Consider the following 26617-nt stretch of genomic DNA (forward strand, 5'->3'; position numbering starts at 1 on the left):
TCCGTCAGGTCAGCTCCTGGTACTCCTTCTTGTGGTGGGCATCTCTTCTCTGCTGCTCGGTCACAACTGTAATTTCCTTTCATGTGTGACCTGCCTTCCTGTCAGTCTGGGATCTCTGAGAGGATGGGGCCAAGTCTGTCTCATTCACAGCTTGGCTCCTGGTGCTTAGTAAGTAGGAGTTCCGGAAATACCCAAAGGATCTTGGTGAACAGTGTGACTTCACCACTGTGTCCATGGAAATCTGATTTCTTCAGCTTACATGTGTAAGCCAGCCCTCCTTCCTCCCATGCTCTTTTAAGAAAGACAATTTTCTCTGCAGAGACTGCCTTGTGCCTGGGTCCCTGGGCATGTGGCTGTGGCCTTGGTCTTCTGGGGCCAGTCCATTTAGCATGATCGCTGCTTGTCTAATTAGATCCATCAAGATGTAAAAAGCAGTGGCTCATTCAGCATGCTCCCAATTAACTCAGGAGCACTTCCTGGTGCTACCACCAACTCTGGGTCCCCTTCATCTGGGTCAGCTGCCTTAGGGACCTGAGAAAAAGCAATTATTTCCTGGTCACATGCCTGGAGGGAGTTGGGTGACCTGGGCCAGCCTGTCCCCTACGCTGGGGAGAGGAATGAGAAAATGGGCATAGGTCAAAGTCCCCCAAACTGACTTCCCTATTGCCTGTGCTTTAGTTCATAAAAACAATTATGTCCAGAAATTTCATTGATTGCCCCACAGCCCCCAACTGGCCATTGAAGGAGAGATCCCCTATCTCAAATCCTGCAAGCTCTTTGCTACTCTCAGCTCATCACATTTTTCATCACCCTGTTTTCACTGTTGCCTCCAGAAATTCACGGTCTACCCTGCACCCTGCAGCCAGGGTGCGCCTCTGTTTGTATCTCCCTATTGCCCTGGATAAATCCCAAACTTCCGATAAATATCTACAAGGCACTTTGTGATCTGGCCTCTCCTGACCTCTCCCAACTCTTTCTTGCCGCCCTCTTGACCTCTGCCCTGCTTCTTACACACTTATGATTCAGGCAGAGGGAGTAGTGTCTACTTTCTTGACTAAGTTTTGCACTCTGCTGCCTCCAGACCTTTGCACATGCTGTTCTTTCTGCCAGGCGCACTGTCCGCCTCTTTGCCTGGTTTTGTTCATTTGATTCTCCGAGAGTTTAGCTTTTTGAGGTCAGGAGCTAATGCCTATTTACTCATCTGTTCCCAGTTCCTGAAACGTAATAGGGCTTAATAAATGCTTGTAAAATAATGAATCTGAAAAATGAGCATTAGACTGTTTAGACTCTAAAATACCAAAAGTTCCTGATAATATTGATAATAATGAAAATAATAATGATAATAAAAATGGAAAGCTAAGGTGGGTGTTACCGTTCTCATTTTAGTGTGGGTGCCGGGGAGGCTTAGGGAAGCGGAGTGCCCCAGTGCTTTCCCACTGAGGTTTAGGGGAAGGCAGGAGATTCACAGAGCCGCCTCTATGCCGGTGCTGGAGGAGAACAGCCCTTGCTGAGAACTGGAACATTCCAGCTTAGGGATTTTTAACCTCCCTGTCCCATCTTGCTGTCCTGGTCTGGGCCCTATGTCTTGTGTGGACTACTGAAGCAGCCTCCTATAAGTGTTTCTAAAATAGATCTTCCCATTAGAATCTGCCCTCTGTGCACTATGTGGGGTGGGGGTGTCAGAAACCCTGGCTGCTCCTGTTTCTAGTCTTGACAGCCCTCAGTGGCTGCTGTCTGCCAATGGACTGAAGCCCAGGATTTCAAGACCCTGATGGCCTGTCCCCAGGCCCCCAACCCTTCCCTTTTTGCTCCTCTTTGTCCTACCCTCCGGCCTAATCTATCCACTCCTTGTTTTCTCCCTTACCCTTGTTTTTTTCTTGTGTTGATCCTTTTGCCTAGAAGGCTTTCCCCTTTTTCCACAGTGGGAAACTTCTTTCCACTCCGCAGGGCTCCACCACAGGAAGCCCTGCTGATTTCCCCAGCTAGAAGTCATCTTTCAACCTCCGAAAGCACTTCCTCTGGTCTCTTTCAGCATATGCCACCCCACCCTTCTATCTGAGCTCTGTGTGCCCTTGCCCCCAGATGGCGTGTCCAGGGAGCTTGTAAAATAATGAAAGTGGGCACTGCAGAAGTGGATGTTTGCCTAATTAATTCATTTATTAATAAAGGACAAAGAAATAAATGAAGATCATGTGTTTGAAAAAGCACAGGCTTTAAATCCAGAGAGATCTGTGTTTGAATCTATTTCTTGCTCTTACCAGCTATGTGGCTCTAGATAAGTCCTTTTGCCCCTCTGAACCTCAGTGTTTACACCAGCTGGGCCTGGTTTGAATCAACTTCAAGTACTCTGTGGTTATGATGACTCTAGGGATGTCCTTTCACCTCTCTGAACCTCATTCTGCTCCTCAGTAAAATGAGAGTAACAGCCTTTAGAGATAGGATTGTGAAAGGGGTAGAAAGACTTCTTCAAGTGTTAAGCTCATAAAAATGACCAGTCCTGCAATGATGGCAGCAGCGGTGGTGATGATGATGGTGAAGAGGAAGACTGGGGATGTTCAACCAGTCTTGAAGTCTTGGCATAAATTTCCATGCCCAGACACCTCCAAGCAGGTGACTAGTGCCACTTAGGTCCTCAGGGGTTTCACCAACATGTCTTCCTCCTGACTAGCAGCTATTCTTCTATCCCATCTTCTCCTCTTCCTCCCACCCAGCCAGGTATTTTAATGAGGGGCCATTAGTAACCATCAGCTGGGCCAGGCCCTGTGCAGGGTGATGGCTGGCCTTGCATAGGGCCGCCATAGCAAGAGCTGCCAGAACAGTCTCAGCAACTGTGGTGGATCTTGAAGGCAGGTGAACCTAGGGGTCTTAGGCCCTGGGCCCTGCCTATGTATCAGTATCTTATTTATTTATTTATTTATTTGAGACAGAGTCTCACTATGTCACCCTTGGTTGAGTGCTATAGCATCACAGCTCACAGCAACCTCAAACTCTTGGGTTTAAACAAGTCTCTTGCCTCAGCCTCCCAAGTAGCTGGGACTACAGGCGCCTGCCACAATGCCTGGCTTTTTTTTTTTTTTTGCTGAAGTTGTTGTTTAGCAGCCTGGGCTGGGTTCAAACTCGCCAACCCCGGTGTCTGTGGTTGGCGCTCTACGCACTGAGCTATGGGCGCTGAGTATCAGTATCTTGTGGGCAACTTAAAACAATTACTCAGTGTGATCTTGTCTGGAGTGGGCAGGAGGGTCTCTCTTTTTTTCTTTTTCTGCAAAGGCTGAATCTGCCTCCCTGAAGTTCTTCCAAGTTCATGTTAGCTCTCACTTCTGGACCTACAGTGAATATGGGTGTCCCTGGTCCCTGGGAATCTAACCCTCATAAAACAACAATAGTGACTGAAATGTTATCTTAGCTTGGATTTTCTCCAGAAGCAGAGCTGGAGAAAAGGATTTTGAGTGCAATAAGTTTATTTGGGAGATGAAAGAAACACCAGAAAGGGAACGGGGACAGTGAAGCAAAGAAGGGAAGGGGAGAAAAGATCTGGGTAGCTGGAGGTTAAGCCGCTCTGGGAAGCTATGGAGAAAACATGCCTCAGAGTTGGGGAGCTGGGTGTTTGGTCGTTGATTCAGGGATGCTGCCAGGAGGCATCGATACTCAGCAGTGCAGGCCAACTTGGAGGTGAGAAAGCCCTCAGGTGCTGACAACCGTGAGTTGGACCAATGTGCCCTAAACGATGAGAGCCAGGGCACACGGGGCACCTGTGTTGACTCATGAATTATTCAGTTAAGTCCTGTCATATCCCTGAGAAGGTTCATTTTGTGTGTCAACCTGGCTAGACCAAAAGATGCCCGGATATCTGGTTAAACCTGTGAGGGTGTCTCTGGGAGTGATTAGCATTTGAATAGGTGGATTGAGCAAAGCAGAAGGCCTGCCCCAAAGTGGATGGGCACTGAATAAAACAAAAAGGTAGGGGAAGGTTGAATTCACCCTGTAAATTGGGAATTGGAACATTGATCTTTTCCAGCCCGCAGACTGAGACTTACAACTTTGGTGCTCCTGCTTCTCAGACCTGTGGACTCAAACAGAACTATGTCACCAGATTTCATGGGTCTCTAGTTTGCAGATGGCAAATTGTGGGACTCATCCCTTCTATCCCATCTTCTCCTCTTCCTCCTGCCCAGCCAGATGTTTTAATGAGGGGCCATTAAAACCCATCAGCTAGGCCAGGCCCTGGGCAGGGTGATGGCTGGCCCTGTGCAGTGCAGCCCTAGTGAGAGCTGCCAGACCAGTCTCAACAATTGTGGTAGATCATGAAGGCAGGTGAACACAGGGGCTTTAGGCCCTGGGCCCTGCCCATGTATCAGTATCTTTTTTTGATTTTTTTTTTTTTTTTTTTTTTTTGAGATAATCACAGGAGCCAATTCCCCATAATCAATCTCTCTCACTTTCTCCTTTTGGTTCTGCTTCTCTGGAGAACCTAATTCAATCCCTATTTTACAGATGAAGAAATGGAGGCTCAAAGACCTAAGGTGACCTCCACAAGTCCACATGTCTTGGGAGTGGCATTACTTCCCTTCCCCCAAGACTCTCCTATGAATCGATTTCATCCCAGGTGGACCAGAGGCTGGAGAACTGTGGGTAGGAGGTAGGGGTGGGGTGGAGCTGCTCTAGGAGATTTGAAAGTCAACCCCTCCACTCTGTCAGTGCAGGTCCCTCCTCCTTGGGGAAATGATGATCACAAGGGAGTTTCACTGCACCCAAACGATGATCCTGCCTCTAAATAATTCACACCCACAGGTAGTCTTCATTTAGCTCAATCTATCAGCCAATTATTTCCAAATAAACAAAAACCTCAGGCATAAATTATCCCTGTGGGGTCAACAGGTCTGACAGGGCACACCTTCCACCACCAGCCGAGTGTCACCTGATCAGGGGACTGCAACCTGGGGCCTGCATTACCAGACATGCTGGACACCACATTGCACCAAAGGACTTGAGAGATAATGGGAATTCTGCAGCATTTGGGATCACAGATCTAGGTTTTAACTTGGGATCTATTTGTTGCCTATTTTAGCCTACCGCATCCTCTATTTCCTATCTGAAAAACAAGTTAATATGATCCATCTCACAAGAGAAGCATGAGGTTTCAGTAAAATACATGAAGACTTTTATTATTATAATTCCTGGTAAATAGTAGGTGCTCAGTAAATATTCCTTTCTTCTTCCCTTTCTCCCTTTCCTCCCCTCTTTATATCCCTTTTTTCTATTTCCTCTTTCTTTCCCTCCCTCCCTCTTTTTTGCATTCCTTCCTGTTAAGAATTATTCACATACCCCATAGCAAATGCTGTTGGTGTCCCACCCACACCCTCCAGCACTCACAGACCCTGAACATACTCATAGCCTCCTATGGGAGGCTTCCCAAGGGAAGACTATATCCATAGGAGTGCTCAGTCTGCAGAGGGCCTGGGCAGAAATGCTAGATAGGAGTGGCTCTCAAACCATTCAAGGATGGCTAGTTGGTGGATAAATACCTCAACTCCCTCACCTTCCAGGAGAGGCAACTTTGAGCATATTCCACACTGTCTCCTGGTGGAATTGAACCTGAGTTGTCCATGGAGTAACCTACTCATCAGTGCTGTATCCACTGATTTCCGTGTCTTCCCTACACCATTTCCTCTCTTCCCTACCCTAGGTAATTCTGAAGCTCACTTCCCAAGCAAATTACCTATTCAGGGTCTGCTTCTGGGAGAAACTAAACTGAAGCAGATCTCAATGGGGTTCTCCATAACGGAGTTGCTGAGGCCCTCAGTCCAAACAAGTTACATTCCCAGATCTTTGGCCTCAAAGCCTGTCCTTGGGGCCCCACCCACAAAGTTCTGGCCTTCATTATCTGTGGTCTTGAAGACTGTTTAAGATGGGACTAGAATATAGAAGATTCTCTGAAGTCATTCCACCAGGGAGTGGCCTGAGTGATTTTCCTCCAAAACAAATCTGACCATACCCCTCTCCAGTGTCCTTAGGATAAAGTCCAAGCTCACCTGCATGGCTTACAAAGTCCTTTATAATCAACCCCATCTGGCCTCACTTCCCATCCCCCCAACATACTCTATTCCCTTCAGCGAGGATGATCTATTTGCATGAAACACTCCACGCTCTCTGATTTCTCCTGGCCCGTGCTCATGTGTTTCTCTCTTCATGGAGTTCCTTTCTTCCCTAAATTGATCAGCAAGATCCAGCTCATGTTGCCTCCACTATGAAGCCTTCCCTTCTTCCTATTCCTTCTCTGTGTTTGAGGAATCTTGATGGCAGCTGCTACCCCTATATCCTTTCAGGCCCAAGTCCAATGGGAGGGAGAGCTTTTCCCTGTCTCAGAAGTCATTGCACAACTCTTACTATCTCACTGTCATGTATCTTCCTCATTGACCAGCACCACAGCCAGAGGAATGAAGGACTCACGTTGGCCAGGTCTGATTACTGGGACCCCCTCCAACCACTCGTGGTGCTGACATCTCATTGATTAGCAGTGGGAGGGGGGATGTTATCTTCCCTTCCCAACGACTGTCCCCCGCATGGCTTCAGTGACATTCTTTTCCTAATTCAAGAAACTACACAAAAAGATGAATTTTATGGGTTTAAATTTTTTAAGTTAAATGTTTATTCATATCTAGACAAATTTTGTCCACTCATGTGCAGATAACCTGGCTATTTATTACTCAACACATATGAGCTGAGTCTAAATGCTATGGCCAAATCTGACTCTCCAAGGGGTGAAAATCAAGCAGCTGCCTTTTGACAAGATTCCCTGGGGATTCTGGTGCAGTTCTCAGGCTGAAGAGGGTTGGGAGTATTTTTTGTACATGTAGATAGTAATCTGTCCCAGGATAGAGTCACTCTTGGAATTATGGGGGAGGGGGGATCGTAAAATTTTAGTTCCAGCTTCTTTACAGCTGGTTTATTTATGGTGACCACCCTACTGCCATATAACAATGAAGGGAAGGGGACATATGTGGAAGTTATCCAGATCCCTAAAAGTAAAGCAGAAATCTGGCTATGTTTAACTTTGTCTTCAGTTCCAGCCCTGTCCCATCACTTCTCTTCTAAACTCTTTCACAAATCAGTCTGACATATCTCTGTTTACTTACCTTTCTTTGGATCTATTCTGGTCTTGTGCTGTTCAATGGCAAAGCTTCCTTTCTATTAATAACATCAGGTACAATTTATGAAGTCCTTAATCTGTTTTAAGGACTAGGCTACATGCTTTGGGAGGTCTGTATTAGTTGTCTACTGCTGCTCAATAAATTAACCCAAACTCCTGGTTTCACCCATCATCCTTTTCCAGAAAGGTAGCCTGCGTTTGCTGATGAGCTGTTTTCTTAGCTTTCTAACTTTCTGTAGAGGGATGTGTGGGGGTCTAAAGTCCTGTTTTCAATTTGCATAGTTTCTGCCTCTTTCAATCCAAGCTGGCTGTGATTCTGCCAATACATTTCTTTTAAAAACTTTGTGGGGTTTTCTGAGTTTTGTTGAAGGTCCATTTCATTAGGGAAAAAAGCACATGCATGAATCTTGTGGATATAAGCTTTTCTCTACCTGGAGCTTCTGCTGAGAATCCTCAGGTAGCTGAGGCACAATATTCTCTGCTGTGTGGCTTGTCTGATTGATTATCTGAGGCACTATCTTTGGTCTTTATGAGGCATTAGTGATAGATTTCATGGTCCCACCCTCAACTTCATCTTTTTACCTTTTTTCCTGATAGTGCCCTGGATTTGATCTTTACCTAGAGACATTTCTTAATTTTAATATCATTTGCTATCTAGAGACACAAGCAGTTGAAAACCAGCAAGTACTGGCTTCTTTTTTTGTTTAACATTGATTCCTTTAGATGATCTCTTGCCTCTTGAATATTACTATAGATAGCAAGAAGAAACAGATGTTATCTTTAACATTCTGCCTGGAAATATTCTTATTTAGATCACTCAGTACACTAGATACGTTATCCAATTTTCATGTCACTACAGGGGACAGTATTTTTTTTTAATTGTGTACCTTTTTGCATTTTATTGCATATCAAGTTTCCCTGAATAAGCTGTTTTTGTTTATTTGTTTTGTTGTTGTTGTTGTTGCAGTTTGGCTGGGGCCAGGTTTGAACCCGCCACTCTCGGTATATGGGGCTGGTGCCCTGCCCACTGAGCCACAGGCGCCGCCCACAGGGGACAGTATTGCTAAACTTTCTACCACTAAGCAACAAGCATCCCTTTTCTACTGGTTTATGATTTGTTCATATATGCACTCACTCACGAAATCATGACTCAACCAATAGTTACATAAGCAAGACGTGGTCACGAGGATAACATAATTTCAGGACCTGTTCCTGTAAAGCTTACATTCTTCCAGAATCTCATTTAGTTTCCCTTTCCCTTATGGAACCCTATGAAATCAGTGTTTTTATTTCCACTTTACAAGTGAGGAAATTTGAACTCACAAAAGTAAAATCCATTTCTTAGGGTCCCACAGATAACGAGTAAAGGATTTGGGATTTGAACCCAGCTCTGTTTGTTTCCAGAACTTTAATGTGTAGGTGCTACTATTATAATTCTCTTTCTTGGAGTTTAATTTCCACTGCCCTTCTCAAGGTCTGAAGCTACTCATATGTCCATTTCTTCCTTGAAATTTGCTGGAGATCAAGATGTTGGCTTTTTCATATATATGTATATATTTATTTTTTTCAGGCAAAGATGAACAAAAATGTGCATTTAGGAGCAGCCAGGTGGCTAGAATTGCATTTTAATATGGGGGCTTTGGGAATTTCTTACAAGACTTCATCCTCCCCTCTCCCACCAATGGTCCATTCAATAAGGAATGATGAAGGTGCTCTGAGCTTCCCCTTGGGAGGGTAGGACCACGACAGGTTCTTAAAGTGTTGAAGTTATTGACTTTTCAAGGATGCTCAGGGGAAGAGAGAAGAGACAACAATTCAGGCAGGAAAACTAAATTATGTAGTCATAAATCCTCAGGAAATTGCTGTTTTCTCTCTTCTCCCTCACACCCTGCCATCTTATTAAGTCACAAGACGCTCTCAAAAGCTTAATAACACCATAGGATCTAGGGCAAGACATGTGCTTAAAGGGGGGAAGACCCTATTCCCTGGATGCTCTAAAATGTGCTGCATCTCTTTGATCTTGACCTTGGGTTAGAAATATGGGAACTTTTCATAAGCCACAAGAAAGCTGTTAGTTTCCTGAGCAGCCTGAAAGACGCTGACCTCACCCTTAGCTGCAATTCTGGGACAGGGCTGCAGGCTTGGTAGCTACCCACAGTGGAGGAGGCCTGAGATTTTTTGTAGGGGTTTTGAGAAACAACAGGAAAGCCTAAGGATTTAGTTTAAAACACAACCTGTTTGCCAAGACTCTGAATGATCAATCCCCTTGTTCTTTCTCACACCTCATCTGTTGTTCTCCCCTTTCATTCCATTGGAGGCCACATTGACCTCTTAGCTGTTCTTTAAACATAATAAGCTCTCTCCAACATGATGGCTTTTGGATTTTCTGTTCCTTCTGCCTGGGATGTGCTTCCCACTTTTTTTCTACAAGTGGTCCCTTCTCATCTTTCAAGTATCATTCCAATTGTCACATCCTCAGGGAGGTCCTTGTCAAACTATTGAAGGTGACGTTATGTTCTCACATCATTTTATCACGCCCCGTTTAATTTTTTTTTTTTTTTTGTAGAGACAGAGTCTCACTTTATGGCCCTCAGTAGAGTGCCGTGGCGTCACACAGCTCACAGCAACCTCCAACTCCTGGGCTTAGGCGATTCTCCTGCCTCAGCCTCCCGAGTAGCTGGGACTACAGGCGCCCGCCACAACGCCCGGCTACCGTTTAATTTTTTTTACAGATTTTTTTGCAGTCTAATTATTTTATTTATGTTTTACTTGTTTGCCTTTTTAAAAAAAAACCTGATTACTGCTGCCCATCAGAGGAGAGAAGAATAGATATTTATCCTAGGACTCTTTAAGTTTAGAAGGACAGTTTCAGGATTGGGGCTATGACAGTGAGCTCAACTGTGTACTGTACAGATCCAGGGAGAGCTGGTCGCTTACATTGCTGGTCCTCAAATGGAGGCTCTTTTGTCCTCCACCCCTGGGGACCTCTGGCAATGTCTGGAGATGTTTTTGATGGTTACAACTTGAGGGTGGTAGTAGGGTGCTAGTGGCATCTAGTGGGTAGACAGTAGGGATGTTTCTAAACATTCTGCAATGTGCAGCATAGCCTCCACAATTACCTGGCCGAAAATGTCACTAGTGTGAGACTTAAACTATGCTGTGCACGTCACTCTTGATTGTACGTGATCGTCATAGAGTCAGTCATTCTGGAGATGCCCAGTTGCCTGGAGCTATCTGTGGTGCTGAAATAGGCACATTCTATTCCAGGTCCCAACCTTTTTTGATCTCATTTAGATCTTTGTTTCCAATTGATTCCACCCGAGACTATTGTCCGTAGAATTATATGTAACATTGAAGCTGGAGGATTCTGAGAAGTCAGATAGTTTTACTTCCTTTCTTTTGTATAAAAAGGAAACAAACCCAGAGCCCAGATTTGCCCAAGATCACATTGCAGGAGGAGTGCTGCCATCCCTCTCTCCTGCTCACATCTCTTCTCAGGACAATTTGGCCAATGATGTTTTGCCTACACAAGGGTTGTTAATAGAGGCATCTTTTTCCTTAATCACATCAGAACTAGAGAGAAAACAAGTTTGAAAATTTGTTCCTGTGGTGCTCGGAGAAGCTGGAGTGGGCAGGCCCTCTCTGGGTGCCTGGGGTGAGACAGCTTGTCTGGCAGGAGAAAATTGATTCTTTAACTAGTCCTGTTTTGTGTGCACAAGCAAATCTGGGCATCCATTCTGCCTAGGTGTCACTGAGAGTTTCCCCTGAGCCCCCCTGTCACTGGCTTACACTGCTGACTTCATGGAACTGTGCTTTGTGAAGCCACGATTTCTCGACTCATCAGAAAGATCACATCCCAGGAGGCTATTCTGTTGGTGGTGGTCTTCACTGAAAGCCTATTTTCATGCATCTCAAAGGAACTGTCACCTAGAACTACTGAGAACCTACTAAGTGTTAGGTATTTTATATATTGCCTCTGATCTTAACAACTCTGTGAAACAGGCATTATTTGCTCCATTTTAAGATGATAAAACGACATTAGAAAGGTCATGTAGCTTGCTCAAAGAATGGCAGAGCTGTGATTTGAACTCCATCTTTCCTATATTTCCTCTGGATTTGTCATTCTCAAAGTGTGGTTTCTGAGAACTTTAATTAGAGATGCACATTTTGAGAGGGATAGGGAGAAACTGTTGCAGGATATAAAATTATAACTTTATAGGAGGAAAAATTTCTATGGCACTGTAGGACTATAGTTAACAATAATATTTTATATAGTTTCAAATAGCTAGAAGGAGAATATTGAATATTCCTAATACAAAGGAATGATAAATGTTTGAGATGATGGATATGCTAATTATCCTGACATGATCACTCTGTATTGAAATTTCACTAGGCACCTCATGAATATGTAAAGTTATTATGTATTGATTTGAACAATAAGGTTTGGTTGGGCATGGTGGCTCACGCCTGTAATCCTAGCACTCTGGGAAGTGGAGGCAAGACGATTGCTTGAGCTCAGGAGTTTGAGACCAGCTTAAGAAAGAGTGAGACCCTATCTCTACTAAAAAAAGGAAAAATAAGTCTGGCATTGTGGTGGGCATCTATACTCCCAGCCACTTGGGAAGCTGAGATAGGAGGATCACTTTAATTTGAGGTAGCTGTGAGCTAGGTTGATGCCATGAAACTCTAGCCTGGACAGCAGAATAATACTGTCTCAAAAGAAAAAAAAATGATTAAAAAAATTACACATTTTTATGACCCACTCCAATCTCACTGAATCAGAAGCCCTGAGGGCAGGGTCTGACAATCTGTTTTATGAAGCCCTTCAGATGATACTGATGCTTGTTCAAGTTTGAGAACCACTGCTCTGGAGCTTTTTTTCTTTTGCTCTTTGCCAGAACTTTCCATTTAGAGAGACAGGAGCCAGTGATGGAGAATTATCTGGTATTTCCCGGGGCATGAGCATTTGTCCATGCTGGGCTTCCTCTTCTGAGGAGCAAGTCTCATGAGGCTTAGGATTTTGTGTTATCAGGGTACCCCTTCTACCTTGTCCTGACAGGGAAGACTTATAGCTACTGGGATGCCTCAGTTTCACCAATACAAACTAGCTTCTGAGAGAAAAAGAAATCATTGACTGAGAACCGTGGTGGCTGTGAACTTCCTTGCCTGACTCACCCATCACTGGGTCCGATGCACCCCAATGCTTAATAAATAGCTGATGATGCAGGTGGAACAGATCAGCCGTGGGGCCTCAGGGAGCTACAGCCTTAGGGCTATTTGCCCCATCCCATCTGGAGCAGACCCAAATGGCTTCTGATCAGAAATTCTGAGAGTTCTGTGGCCTTGCTGGGTCCATCATTCAGCCTCAGCCATGTGATACACGGCTAGGACTGCAGTGAGCATCTCTTGTGCCCTTGTGCTGTTGTATAAATCAAGGAATTTCCCATCCTTTTTCCTCCTTCGAAAAAGCTCAGAGGGTTTGTAGTGGCAGCATACCCTTTCCTGATAGTCACAAGTCTTTCCTGGGTTAGCGAGAAGGTGGCCAGGCAGATCTTTCAATTGTGGGGCCAGCTCTTTATTTCCCAAGCTTCTTTGCAAAAATGATGATGGCAAATAGGAACTTCTATGGATTTCACTTTTTTGCTTTTGGCCCTGGGAAAAAGTGTTTTCCAAGCTCACATCATGGCATCCTTAACACTACCCTATGAAGCTGTACTTACCATCCCTATTTTACAATTGAGGAAACTGAGGCTTAAGAAGTCAGCTTGTCCAAGGTTCTGCTGCTAAGTAAGTAGCTGAGCTAGGGAGCAAACCTAGGTCTCTGGCCCTCTCTCACCCTTGTCTGTGTTTGACTGCTGTGTAACGAATCGTTATCTCATCCTATTTCATGGGTAAGGAAGCTGTGGTGAAGGCTTTTGTTCTGCTCATACAACTGGGGAGCGGTGGAGGCGGGATTTGAATCCAGGTTTTGCATTCAGAATCAAAGCCTGTGTTTGGGGGTCTGATTGATCTATCAGACTTGGGGTTTGGTCTCAGCAGCTCCATAAAGGGAGCCACAGTGGGTCTGAGGACAGACTAGTGTCTAATGACAAGGCATTTCACTTTGCTCTCTGCCTCAGTTTCCCCAACTGCTGTTACACAATGCCCATCAACTCTGCATGTCTGTTGTTATGCTCAAACAACACGACAACCCTGAAAGACCATACAGTCCTGGCTGTGCTTTACTGAGCACTGAGAATGATGTCCAGAGATTTGTAAGTTCTGATTCCATAGTCCTCACCCCATGAGATGGGCACTTTGACTCATTTGGGTAAGCTCTGGGCCTCAGTTGCTTCCTCTGTACATAGAAGTGATTTCATAACTACCACATAGGGTCATCTGAGTATTAAATGAGTTAATGTATGCAGGTGATAAGAATGGAAGTGAGCACTATAGTGTCATAGCATATTGTGTAGCCAGGGAAACTGAGGCTTGGAGAAGTGAACAACTTGGTCAAGACCCCATAACCAAGAAGTAGCTGATCCAGGGTTTCAAACCTGTGTCTTGTGATGCTAATACCTGTTCTTTCTCTACCCTGTTCAGAGGACACACTGGTTCAGGTCCCTTCCTCCCTTGCTCTGCTCCAGGCATTGGGTGGTGGGGGGATACCCAGGCTCTGCAAACTTGGCCTGTTCCCTCTTGGCCCACAGATATGCTACACCTACTCTGAGCTTCAGGGACCATGGAAATAAACTGCAGAGCCTGAGAAATAAATAAAAAATTAGCTTCATGTTCCCAGTGTCCGGAGGCTGTAGTGGGCCTTGAATTATTCAGGCTGTTTGGGTGAGAGCTGTTAGTTTTTTGCTGCTCTCGCCTTGATGGCTGCCCTGACAGATTGATGGATGAGCCCGTAAAACACTTGGAGGCCATAAAGAAAATTCTTAATCATAATTCACTGTCAGGAGTGAGTAGTTTTTCTACATTGGCAACTCCAGAGGCTTGGCCAGGCCCCCGCCCTTGCTCACCTTGTGCCCTAATAAGGCTGGAGATAACCAACTGTGGGGCTGTCCTTGGAGACTAGGTGAGTGTTTGCAGCAGGACTTTTGAGAAAGGAGCCATTCATTCATTTATTTTCTGTTTTTATTTTTAAAAATGAAAGTATAATTTATACAAAAGGCCCCAAAAGTTAACTTTGTAGTTCAATGAATTTTTATATTGTGAATATGGTGTAACTATGACTCTGATCAAGATCCAGACATTCCTATCCCTTGAGAACAGTGTTTTTCAACCTTTTTTATCTCACGGCACACTTGAACCTATAGTTAAATTTCCATGGCACACTTAAATTATCATGATAAAAAAAAAAGAGTAAAAAAAGGAATATATTTACTGTGCTTTAAACTTCTTTTGGAAATAATTTAATTAATGATCTTGAACAATTTTTGTGGCATACCTAAGATCCCCTTGAGGCACACCATTTCTAGAAGGCAGCCTTATGTTCCTGTCCGCTCAATACCCTCTCCACTCCCAGACAACGCCTATCTTGATCTCTAACATCATAGGTTAGTGTTTTCAAGTCTAGAGATCGACATAAATGGAATCATAAAATTTGTCTCTGTCTTCTTTCACTAGAATGTTTTTTAAGATTCATCCATTTTGTTGCATGTATCAGTAATTGGCTCATTTTCATTGTTGAATTGCATTCTATTATATGAAAATATCACAATTCCTTTATTAATTCTCCTATCGATGGATACCTGGGATGTTCTCAGCCTTTGCCTACGATGAATAAACTTCCGGGAACATTAGTATACAAATCTTTGTGTGGACAGGTATTTTTATTTCCCTTAGGTAAATACCTAGGAAAGAGAGATGGCTGCATCTTACAGTAGGTGCTTGTTTAGCCTTATAATAAACAGCTGGACAGCTGGGCATGATGGCTTACGCCTGCAATCTAGCCCTCTGGGAAGCTGAGTTGGGAGGGTCCCTTGAGCTCAGGAGTTTGAGATAAGCCTGAGCAAGAACAAGACCCCCCATTTCTACTAAAAATAGAAGAAATTAACTGGATGTTGTGGGTGCCTATATTCCTAGCTACTTGGGAGGGTGAGGCAGGATGATTACTTGAACATAGTACTTTGAGGTAGGCTAATGCCACAGCACTCTAGTCTGGGTAACAGAGTGAGACTCTGTTCAAAAAACAAAACATCTTGGCACCTGTGCTCAGTGGTTAGGGTGCTAGCCACATGTACCAGGGCTGGAGGGTTTAAACCGGCCTGGGTCTGCTAAACAACAATGACAACTACAATAGCAAAAAAAAAAAAAAAAAAAAAAAAATCCAGGTGTTGTGGCAGGCATCTGTAGTCCCAGCTACTGGGAGGCTGAGGTGAAAGAATCCCTTAAGCCCAAGAGTTTGAGGTTGCTGTGAGCTGTGACACTATGGTACTCTACCGAGGGTGACATAGTGAGACTCTGTCTCAAAAAGAAAAAAAAAAAAGAAAAGAAAAAGAAAGAAACCCAAACAGCTGGGCATTTTTCCAAAGTGGTTATACCATTTAACATTCCCACCAGAAATGTAGGAGAATTTCAGTTGTCCTACATCCTCTCCAACATTTGATATTATCAGTCTTTTTTATCTGAGCCATTCTAAATATATGTAGTATTATCTCATGTTGTTTTATTGGCCAGTCTGGCGGTATGAGAGACTTAACGCCCAGGGGCAATTCTCAACGACAGGGATGAGATTTAACCACAGCTTTCTCCTCCTCCAGTGGGTTGATTCTGGGAAGTTTTGCAGTGGTTCTTAGAAGGGGCCCATCATTAACATACCCTTAACCAGCTGTAATCTTTTTTCTATCTTACCTTCCTTCTCCTTTACTATGCCTCCTGAGATCACCTCCCAAATAAACTCCATGCACCCAAGTCTTTGCTTCAGGATCTGATTTGAGGGTAACCCAAGTAAGACAGGAAGCACTCCAGAGATAGTAACAGCAAGAAGTTCCTATCTCCCCTAGGGCTGGGACAATGCAGGGATGGGTGGTGTTCCTGGTGCCCAGGGGTCATTTGGGAAAAAACTAGAATTATAGTGGGCTTAATATTAAAAACTAGTTGCCATGGTAACAAAATTAAGAAGTGAGATTTTAAGAGGTAATCGTTCATGAGGGGTCCACTCTTATGAATGGAGTATGCCATTGTGATAATGGCACTGGGTTTGTTACAAAGGGTGAATTCAGCCCCCTTCTTCCCCTACCCTCTTGCCCTTCTACCATGTTAAGATGCATCAAGAAGGCTCTCAGCAGATGCAGGCACCTTGGTCTTAGACTTCCCAGCCTTCAATAACTTATTATAAATCACCTCATCTGTTAAAGCAGCACAACATGGACCAGGACACCGTCCACATCAGAGAGGAAAGGGAGAAATGCCCTGGCTCCTGCCTTTTCCCACACTCAGATATTCTATCTGAGCCTCCCACTGGGGGATCCGAGTTGGCCCAGGAGCCTGGGAAACATAGGCTGCAGGGTTAGGCCCTGAGACACAGTGCCGATCCAGGCAAGAGTGAAGGTGGATATGAGCACAGACGGGCCCAGACCTCAGGGGAAGCAAGTCAGCAGGACCTTCCCAAGGGCCTAGATGAGCCACCCTCCTTCCCCAGCGGGTGTCCAGACTTAGCTTCCAGGCTGGACCCAGGGCTTGTCCTCTTTTCTCTTCTCTCCAAGGCTCTGTGCAGAAAGCTCTGTCTCTCAGTCACTTGGACTCCTGCCCATATCATGATGGCTGTCTGGTGCAACCAACCAGCCTAAATAAAGCAAAAGATCAAAGTGGCACAGGAAGGAAAAGGAGGCTCTGGTTTATTCCCTGTTTCTAGGCTCAAAGGGATGATTAGGTATCTGTTATCAACAAGAATAAAACCCAGCAGGTGGAAAATGGCAGTGGAGTGCCAAGCCAAAGGATTTCCTCTCTCCAAGCAGGAAGGTGGTATCTGAGCTGGTGCCAGGGACTCCCAAATGCCTCTGCTGGCAAGACCCACCATGGCAGATGGAATTTACAGACCTCAGTGCCCTGAAAGGGAACAGTTAAACACAGGAGAAATAAATCCAGACTGGGGCCTGCATGCTCCTCCCAGCCCATCCACTAACAGGTAGAGTGGCCTTGGGCAAATCATTGCAATCCTAGCTTCTGCCTTGCCTTCTATAAAGTGGGACCATGATACCCATTGTAATTTGCTAGTGGGGTATTGAATGGATTATGTAAAAGGAAGTGTGTGTGGAGTCCTATTAACAGGATGAAGATATAAACTTTAGTTTTCAGCAGAGTCATGTGGTATGCAGACTCCTAAGTGGCCCCAGTAAGCCCCACCTTCTGCTGTTCACCTCTTGTGTGATCCTCTTCTATTGAGTATGGGCAGGAATGGTGACATGGGTTAGAACCCATGTACATGAGCAAGTCTGAGGGTGGGGACAAGTAGTGCCTAAACAAGGAGCAGGAAGGAGAGGGATCTGATTAAGGGGCAGGTGGGCCAAGCTCCCGAGGACCCGTTCTGTGCCAGCCATGGTGCCGAACTCATCACACACATGCTCGTGTGTCTTAGGATAACCCTGTGTCACAGAAGCTAAGGTTCCAGATGTTGGAGGCAGATAGTCTGGGCTCAGATCACAGCTCCTCCATGTTCTGGTAGTGTGACCCCATAGGAGCTGACCCTCCCTCCCCTTCTTTTCTTCTGGAGGGCAAAAGGGGGAGCATTATCGGCCTCCTGGGGTTCTTGTGAATTAGGAGTTAATATGTGGGAAATGCTCAGAACAGAGCTTGCCACATAGTCTCGGCTCAGTAGATGTTAGTTATCACTGGTCTGTTGATCTGCACAGTCCAATATGGTAGCCACTTGCTGCATGTAGGTATTTTCATTTAAATTCATTACAATTCAGCAAAATTAAGAATTTAGTTCCTTACTGTGTAAACCACATTTCAAGCATGCAGTGGCCAGTGTTCTGGAGAGTGTGGATCTGGAAAGGCTCTGTCATTGTCAACACTTCTGTTAGATGGGGCTGCTTCTGAAGGATGCTTGAGAAACTGGTAAGAGTGGTTACAACTAGGGAGGTGATCTGGGCAGGTGGAGGGGATGGGCACAGGAATGGGAGAAAGACTTTCTTCTTTTGCCCATTTGGAATTTTTTAAATCCCCAACAGTTATTACTTAGCAAAGCCTAAGAACAAAATGCAGCTTACAACAACATTTTTATAGAGGAGAAATTGAGGCTTTGAGAAGGTCCAAGGTCATAGCACTGGAAAGTAGGGGGCTGAGGGGGGACACTCCTGCCTGACCTTAGGCTGTAGGTTCCTGCTATCTTCTGTGTCTACTCACCTCCAAGATAACCCACCCAAGGCCCTGGCACTGACTGCCCCCACAGCTCTCCCTATATACTCAAAAGCCTGATGGCAGTGGGACTCAAGGGAGTCTACAACGGGGCTGTGAGCCAGGGTGTGCCCATGGCCCTCAAGCCCTCTCTGGGCTTCCCACCTGTGTTCCCTGTGAGCTGGCCATGTCCACACTGCTGCAGGGCCCATCCTCTGTCCCCCATCTAGGGCCTCTTGGGCAGGAGTCAATCTCCAAATCCCACTGGTCTGGGAACTCGTAAACTAGGTTTCTTCACCATGAATGACAGCGTTGAAGCTTTTGGGGTTAAATTCCCTGCATGAAAAATACAGCGTGAAACCAGCCCTTTCATCCTGCCACACCCAGAGAGAACAGATCAGGGTTCCTTGGTCCCCAGTGCTCTAGCTCCAAAAATCACGAACATTATCCCCACCCAACCCCCTTCCTTCCAAAAAGCAACCAGGAGCACTTTCTTAGAGTTATTATTATTACTATTATTATTATTATTAATCATTATATATTATTATATTATTAGGACCCAAGCTCTCAACTACTAGCAGCAGAGGTGAGGGATCAAACAGAAATGGGGAGCTTAAAGGCAAGGGATGTTTCAAAGAGGCCACCCCTGGAGACTCCTTATTTCTTCCTGAGTGGGGCCACATTGTGAAGCCCTTAGAAAAGGATTCGAGATATGTGGAGCCCCCACCATGGGGCTGTGGTTGAGCGGCTGGTGTCAGATGGCCTGGTTCAAGTCCAGGCTCCTCCATGAAATCACTTGTGACTTCATGCCTTGGTCTTCTCATCTGCAAAATGGGGGTGACAACTGTTCTGTGCTCAAAAGGCTGGCGTTGCCAACAGAAAGTGAGACAATGGAAAGCCCCTGGTTTACAATGATCTCATCATATGCATAAGTTAGTGTATCGTTATTATTATTAATTATTATTATTTTATTCAACTTTTAAAGCTGGCCTCTTAAGAAGAAATACATGACAGGGAGCCATTTGTGCATCCACTCCCAAAACATCTTCTGTTCCTACATTCCTGGAAGGGCAAATAGAGGGGGCCTGAAATGCTTCTCAATTATATGATCATGCCCATTCCACAGCAGGCCCCATTGCCCTTGCAAAGCATGGGCAGGGAAACACCATGATCTCACATTCTAATACCAAAGAGCATGGTGAAAGTCAGGAGTGGCCTTGAGGAATATTTATAGGGCTGTTGCATGGGTATTCTTCAGATTTCCTTGACTGTCCCAAGGTGAAGAAGCAATTTTGTATTTGCCATTAATCTTGCAAACAAATGCATGGAGTGGTCACAGCTGGGAGTTTTCATATTAATTGATTGTGGCATCGGCACTGAGTTCAGCACACACTGGGCCGGGCATTAAGCAGTGGGCCCACTGGGCTCATTTAGCAGTTGGGGCATGTGTGGCACCTGCAGCCTGCTCTGGCCCTGGCCTGTGGATGGGTGATGCGTGGGGATCCCCTCTGGCACCAGCATCCAGTCTGGCACCCCAAAGGGAGTGAGGAGAAGCCATGGGATCAGAGAACAGCAAGCTGGGGAGGACTGAGTGAAGGCTGGACACCTTTGTGACCCTGGAGTTGTGAAGGAGTGTGGTGCTTGGACTTGGGAGGCAGGGGCTCAAATTGGGGCTCCCCACTCTGTACCTGCCAGAACTCTCTATCTCTTGGAATTGGAGTCATTGCTCCTCTTTGACTCTCAGCTTTGTCATCTTCTACTTAGTGCAGAGGCTCCGAATTGTGGGTCCTAGGAGAACTCCTCCCTTCAAACCCCAATCCCATCTACTGTAGGATGGCCGAAATGCTCCTGTGCATGCTCCATCTCTAAAATATGTGTTGCACTCTTATCCATCACTGACACTCCAAGGTGAGTGAAATCTTGAGTGGCAGCATTTTTGGCAGGGGGTAGAAGAAGAGAAAGCAGGAGAACCTAGAAGCCTGGAGGGGGAGGGAGGACCCTTGACATATATACTGGACTTGACAGTTTATGCAGGACACTCACGTTAATTGGTTTATCTCCTCACCTCCAAACTCAAGACGTTGACAAACAGGCACTGGTAACAAACAGCAACCTAGCTGCTATTTCTGCCTTCACTTTTACTGGAAACCTTGAGTGAATCTCACTGATTTCTCCTTGATGAAGGCCACTGGCTTGGTCCCTCTCCCATCAAGTGTCCACTTTATGTCTTGGAGCCTTCTTTAAAACACTACTAATAAAACCTTGGACATGGAACCCATTAGAAACTGACTCCAAAGGATCTTCTGGCCAGTTAATGAACCAACTGGTTCTAATGGAGGGGGGCCTGAAATGCTTCTCAATTATATGATCATGCCCATCCCCATGATCTAATCAACCAGCTATCCAATTAATTGATGGACTGACCATGCAATTAGCCACCTAACCACTCCATCAACTGACTGAACAACCAACTAACCATCTACCAACTGAACAATGAGCCAAGCAACTAATCAGTGAACCAGTGAACTTACCAAACAACTACTCTACCATTCAATGAGCAACTAATAAATCATCCAACCAACCCACCAACTGACTCACAATCAACCAGAATTTACTAGTGTTGGACAAACCCACACCAGGTAGGAGGCTATCTGCCTCCTGTTTGAGTGTTTACACACCTCCCTGGGAGGAGGCATCACCCTTGCATTATCTCCTTGTGTAATTCTGAGCCAGACATTTTCCCTTCTGGGCATTCCCTTTCCTGTTTAAGCATCTGACTAGAGTAGTGGTTTGCAAACTGCGTTCCTTGCGGCCCAACATTCTGAAGAAGTGCTCTGCCTCTTTGGGAGGCAAGAGGCAGCAGGGTAGGCAGGGACTGGGATTTTATTTTATTTTATTTTTTGTGGGTTTTGGCCAGGGCTGGGTATGAACCTGCCACCTCTGGCATATGGGACTAGCACCCTACCGCTTTGAGCCACAGGCACCGCCCTGGGACTGGGATTTTAATTCCTGCTTTCTCCATTTCATTTGTTTAGATATTAAGTACAATTTTCTTTGAAAAAAGGCTTTGGTGTCTTAATGTTTAAAAACCATTGCATTGGATTACCTTCTTATCTCAAAAGGTCAAAGATGGCGTCCTTGTGGGTATGGGGGAGGGTTTGGGCTTTTTATCTGCAGTTCACAGCTGGCAGGATATAGTGGCAGCACAGAGGTGGCTGTCTGTGTCTCCCTAGGATGTGGGGCTGTTGAGTTCCGAGGCAGAGCTGTTGGAAGTCTGATGCACTAAGATGCTCTCGGAGACCCACACATCAGCGAGGGGCACAGAGTGTAAGCATCTCCTGACTGTATTTCCCCCTGCCCTGTATTTCTGAGCAGAGATAGTTTTCCATGATTCAGGCTTGAATTTCCAGACAATTTTTGGCAGGGCTCAGGATGTCCTTGGACACTGCACCCATTAGGAACTGACTCCAAAGGATGATCTGGCCATGGCCGGAGCTGTCCATCTGCCTTTTCTCAGAGTCACCACAGGGAGGGAACACAGAGCTGGGGGGATGTGCAGGAAAACTGTGTGAGTCACACAAGTCACTGCAACACAACCCCAGAGGCCCTGGGCGGAGAGCATGGCCTGAAGCTTCCTTATGGGCTCCAGCTCCTCAAAGCAGAAAAACAGCCGTGTAGGACCCAGGGTTCCCACTGCAGGAGAAAAGGCAGAGCATCTTGGCCATGCTATTCTAAACCTCTGTTTTCTATTTGTGTGAAGTGGGCCCATCAGTGGTTATTACTGAACAGGGCAAGGCCAAGGATAGATGTCTTTGGTTAGTGGGATTCCCACTTTGCAGGTAGAGAAAATGGCCAAGCAGGAGATTTTTAGAAGAGATAGGATTATAATTGAGGTTCCGAGTTGATACCTCTTTCCTGAACTCTTTAAGACACTTAAAGACATCATGAAAACATGTCTAGGATGGCTTTTCCTCCCTCTCTAGTAGATGCTTTCTTTTCAGGCAAGGTGGAGCCAGGACTGACTAAGAGGGCTTGGGCCTGGTTCTGTACAAACATGCAGGAGTGACTCTGGGGACCATGTACTGAGCTTTCTGTCTTCTCAGTTCAGCCTCCCACCGCAGCAGGGCCTGAGTTTAGATCTCTCCCAAGGTACATTAAACATCCCCTGCCAGCCTGCCTGCTAATCCAAGCAGCTATCATTTATTCAGAAGCGTCACAGGAGTTTTTGATTTATTAGTGGTGGTTCAGCTGTGTTCTTTAGGTGGCTGATGGTCATGCCGTTAAATTTTCAGAGATTAACAGCGTGATGGGGAAGATAAATTTAGTGACTTGGGAAGGCTGGGGAGAGCAGCTCCTGGGTGGGGTCCCCACAAACTTTCATACTCAACCTGGAGAGAAGTGATTCTCTTTCTGTTGCTTTTTGAGATTATGTGAGCATCCTGAAAGGAAATTTGCTCCCAGAATGACAGGATGTCCATTCCTGCATTTGGTGGGTGTTCTCATGCTAGAATCACAGAAGGTTGGAAGTGAAGAGTCACAGGCAGTCAGACAAGTTCTTTGAAACCATTCAGTCTAGCCCTTTCTTTTTGCTGATGAAGAAATAGAGCCCCAGAATGGGGAAATGACCTAATCAGGGGCATGAACTAGAAGGCTGCATCCTGGCTCTCCCCTCCAAGGGTACTTCCTCCTAGAGGTGGGAATTGCTCACATAGTGGAGGAAAAGAACTTCTATGAAGACCTTACATCTTCCCGAGCACCTCCACTTCCCAAGAAAAGAAACTGAGGTTCAGAGAGGACACTTGACTTCCTGGCTGTAATTTCACTCAGGTTTGGGGTGCCTCCCTAGCACCCACTTCAGCACTTAAAGCATAACAGATGCAATATATTTGTTAGATGAATGAATGTTTAAACCATGTAGTTTAAAGACTGTATTGGGGCTCAGCGGCCAATTTCAGTAATGGCTGCCTTATTGCTGCACAACCCTGTCGTGTTTTGTGCATTTTTCATGTGGTAATGAACAGTGGGTAGGGAAGAAGGAATTCCACAGCTCAACAACCCAGACAGTGGGAATTTTTTTGTAACAGAGCTTTAGCAGTCCCGAGAGAGAAAAAAAAAAGTTAAACACCCTCCACCATGCTTGGCTTTGGGCAGATAATGCACACCTCCCCTTTTAGGTGAACTCTGCTGTGAGAGAAGTTGTCTGAAGCCTCTAATGCTAAGACTGGCTCCCAGGGATGTGTCTGAAATAGATCCAAGAGGGAGCCATGAGAACTGGAGTAGGGTGGGAAGGCAGCGAGATTTGTAAGAAGCAAGAGGCTGCAGAGTCAGGGGAGGAACGGGAGGAGAGTTCAAGGCTCCTTCCCTTTGCAGATGGTGCCTGGGTGACTTAGCACTGGCTCAACATAACAAGGAGGACAAGGATCGTGACCTAGCAGAAACCATGAACCAGAACCAGAACATGAAATCAGTTGAAATAATAGCATCCAATTCCAACAGGTTCAATTCACAGAGAATTTGCTCCAGTGTAACAGACATTTCCTGAGCCCCTACTGTGTGCTGAGCTCTGTGCAAGGCACTGTGGGAATTTATTTATTCATTTTTAATTTTTATTGTTGGGGATTCATTGAGGGTATAAGAAAGCAGGTTACACTGATTGCATTTGTTAGGTAAAGTCCCTCTTACAATTGTGTCCTGCCCCTAAAAGGTGTGTCACACACCAAGACCCCCACTCCCTCCCTCCTTCCCTCTCTTTCCTCTCCCCTTCCCCCAACCCCCACCATATAGGTCATTAATTGTCCTCATATTAAAATTGAGTACATAGGATTCATGCTTCTCCATTCTTGTGATGATTTACTAAGAATAATGTCTTCCACGTCCATCCAGGTTAATACGAAGGATGTAAAGTCTCCATTTTTTTTAATGGCTGAATAGTATTCCATGGTATACATATACCACAGCTTGTTAATCCATTCCTGGGTTGGTGGGCATTTAGGCTGTTTCCACATTTTGGCAACTGTAAATTGAGCTGCAATAAACAATCTAGTGCAAGTGTCCTTATGGTAAAAGGATTTTTTTCTTTCTGGATGCCCAGTAATGTGATTGCAGGATCAAATGGGAGGTCTAGCTTGAGTGCTTTGAGGTTTCTCCATACCTCCTTCCAAAAAGGTTATATTAGTTTGCAGTCCCACCAGCAGTGTAAAAGTGTTCCCTTCTCTTCACAGCAACACCAGCATCTGCAGTTTTGAGATTTTGTGATGTGGGCCATTCTCACTGGGGTTAGATGGTATCTCAGGGTGGTTTTGATGTGCATTTCTCTAATAATTAGAGATGATGAGTATTTTTCCATGTTAGCCATTTGTCTGTCTTCTTTGGAGAAGGTTCTATTCATGTCTCTTGCCCATTGATATATGGGATTGTTGGCTTTTTCATGTAATTTTTCATGAACTTTTCTAATTCAAGTTCTCTATAGATCCTAGTTATCAAGCTTTTGTCTGATTCAAAATATGCAAATATCCTTTCCCATTGTGTAGGTTGTCTATTTGTTTTGGTTGTTGTCTCCTTAGCTATACAGAAGCTTTTCAGTTTCATTAAGTCCCACTTGTTTATTTTTGTTATTGTTGCAATTGCCATGGAAGTCTTCTTTATAAAGTCTTTCCCCAGGCCAATATCTTACAGTGTTTTTCCTATGCTTTCTTTGAGGATTTTATGCTTCATGCCTTAAATTTAGGTCTTCTATCCATCTTGAATCAATTTTTGTGAGTGGAGAAAGGTGCAGGTCTAGTTTCAGCCTTTTAGCTGTGGATATCCAGTTCTCCCAGCATCATTTATTGAGTAGGGATTCTTTCCCCCAGTGTATGTTCTTGTTTGGTTTATCAAAGATTACGTGGCTGTAAGATGTTTGTTTCATTTTCTGGTTTTCTATTCAATTCCAAATGTCTATGTCTCTATTTTTGTGCAAGTACCATGATGTTTTGACCACTATGGCCTTGTCTGGCCTAAAATCCGGTATGCTGATGCCCCTGGCTTTGTTTTTATTACTAAGAACTGCTTTAGCTCTACAAGGTTTTCTCTGGTTCCATACAAAACAAAGAATTATTTTTTTCTAAGTCTTGAAAGTATGATGTTGGTATTTGATGGGGATGGCATTGAATTGGTACATTGCTTTGGGAAGTATAGACGTTTTAACAATGTTGATTCTTCCCAGCCATGAGCATGGTATGTTCTTCCATTTGTTAATATCCTCTGCTATTTCTTTTCTTAGGGGTTCATAATTTTCTTTTTCTTTTTCTTTTTTTGTAGAGACAGAGTCTCACTGTACCGCCATCGGGTAGAGTGCCGTGGCATCACAGGGTTCACAGCAATCTCTAACTTTTGGGTTTACACGATTCTCTTGCCTCAGCCTCCTGAGCAGCTGGGACTACAGGCACCCGCCACAAGGCCCGGCTATTTTTCTGTTGCAGTTTGGCCGGGGCTGGGTCCAAACCCGCCACCCTCGGCACATGGGGCCGGCGCCCTACTCACTGAGCCACAGGCACCGCCCCATAATTTTCTATATAGAGGTCCTTCACCCTTTTGTTAGGTATATTCCTAGGTATTTCATTTTCTTTGAAGCTATGGTGAAGGGAGTTGTATCCTTAATTAGCCTCTCATCTTGGCTGTTATTGGCGTATGCAAAGGCTGACTGGTGGACATTGATTTTATATCTTGAGACGTTACTATATTTTTTTGGGGGGAGGGGAGGACAGAGTCTCACTTTGTCGCCATGGTAGAGTGCCATGGCATCATAATTCATAGCAACCTCAAACCCTTGGGCTCAAGTGATTCTCTTGCCTCAGCCTCCTGAGTAGTTAGAACTACAGGCACCTAGCACTATGCCAGCTAGTTTTAGAGATGGGGCTCAAGCTGGTCTCAAACTCCTGAGCTCAAGTAATTCACCCTCCTCAGCCTCCCAGAGTGCTAGGATTATAGGCATGAGCCACTGTGCCTGACCCCCACTGTGGAAATTTAGAGAGGTAGGGCTGCATTCTGGAGCCACACTGTCTAGGTCTGAATTCTAGCTCCACTTACTGGCTGCATGACCTAGAGTAAGTCACTTAACTGGGCCTCAGTTTCCTCATCTGTAAAGTGGGCATAATAGTAGCACTC

The sequence above is a fragment of the Nycticebus coucang genome, chromosome 4 (assembly GCF_027406575.1).
Source record: "Nycticebus coucang isolate mNycCou1 chromosome 4, mNycCou1.pri, whole genome shotgun sequence".
NCBI classification, from domain to species: Eukaryota; Metazoa; Chordata; class Mammalia; order Primates; family Lorisidae; genus Nycticebus; species Nycticebus coucang.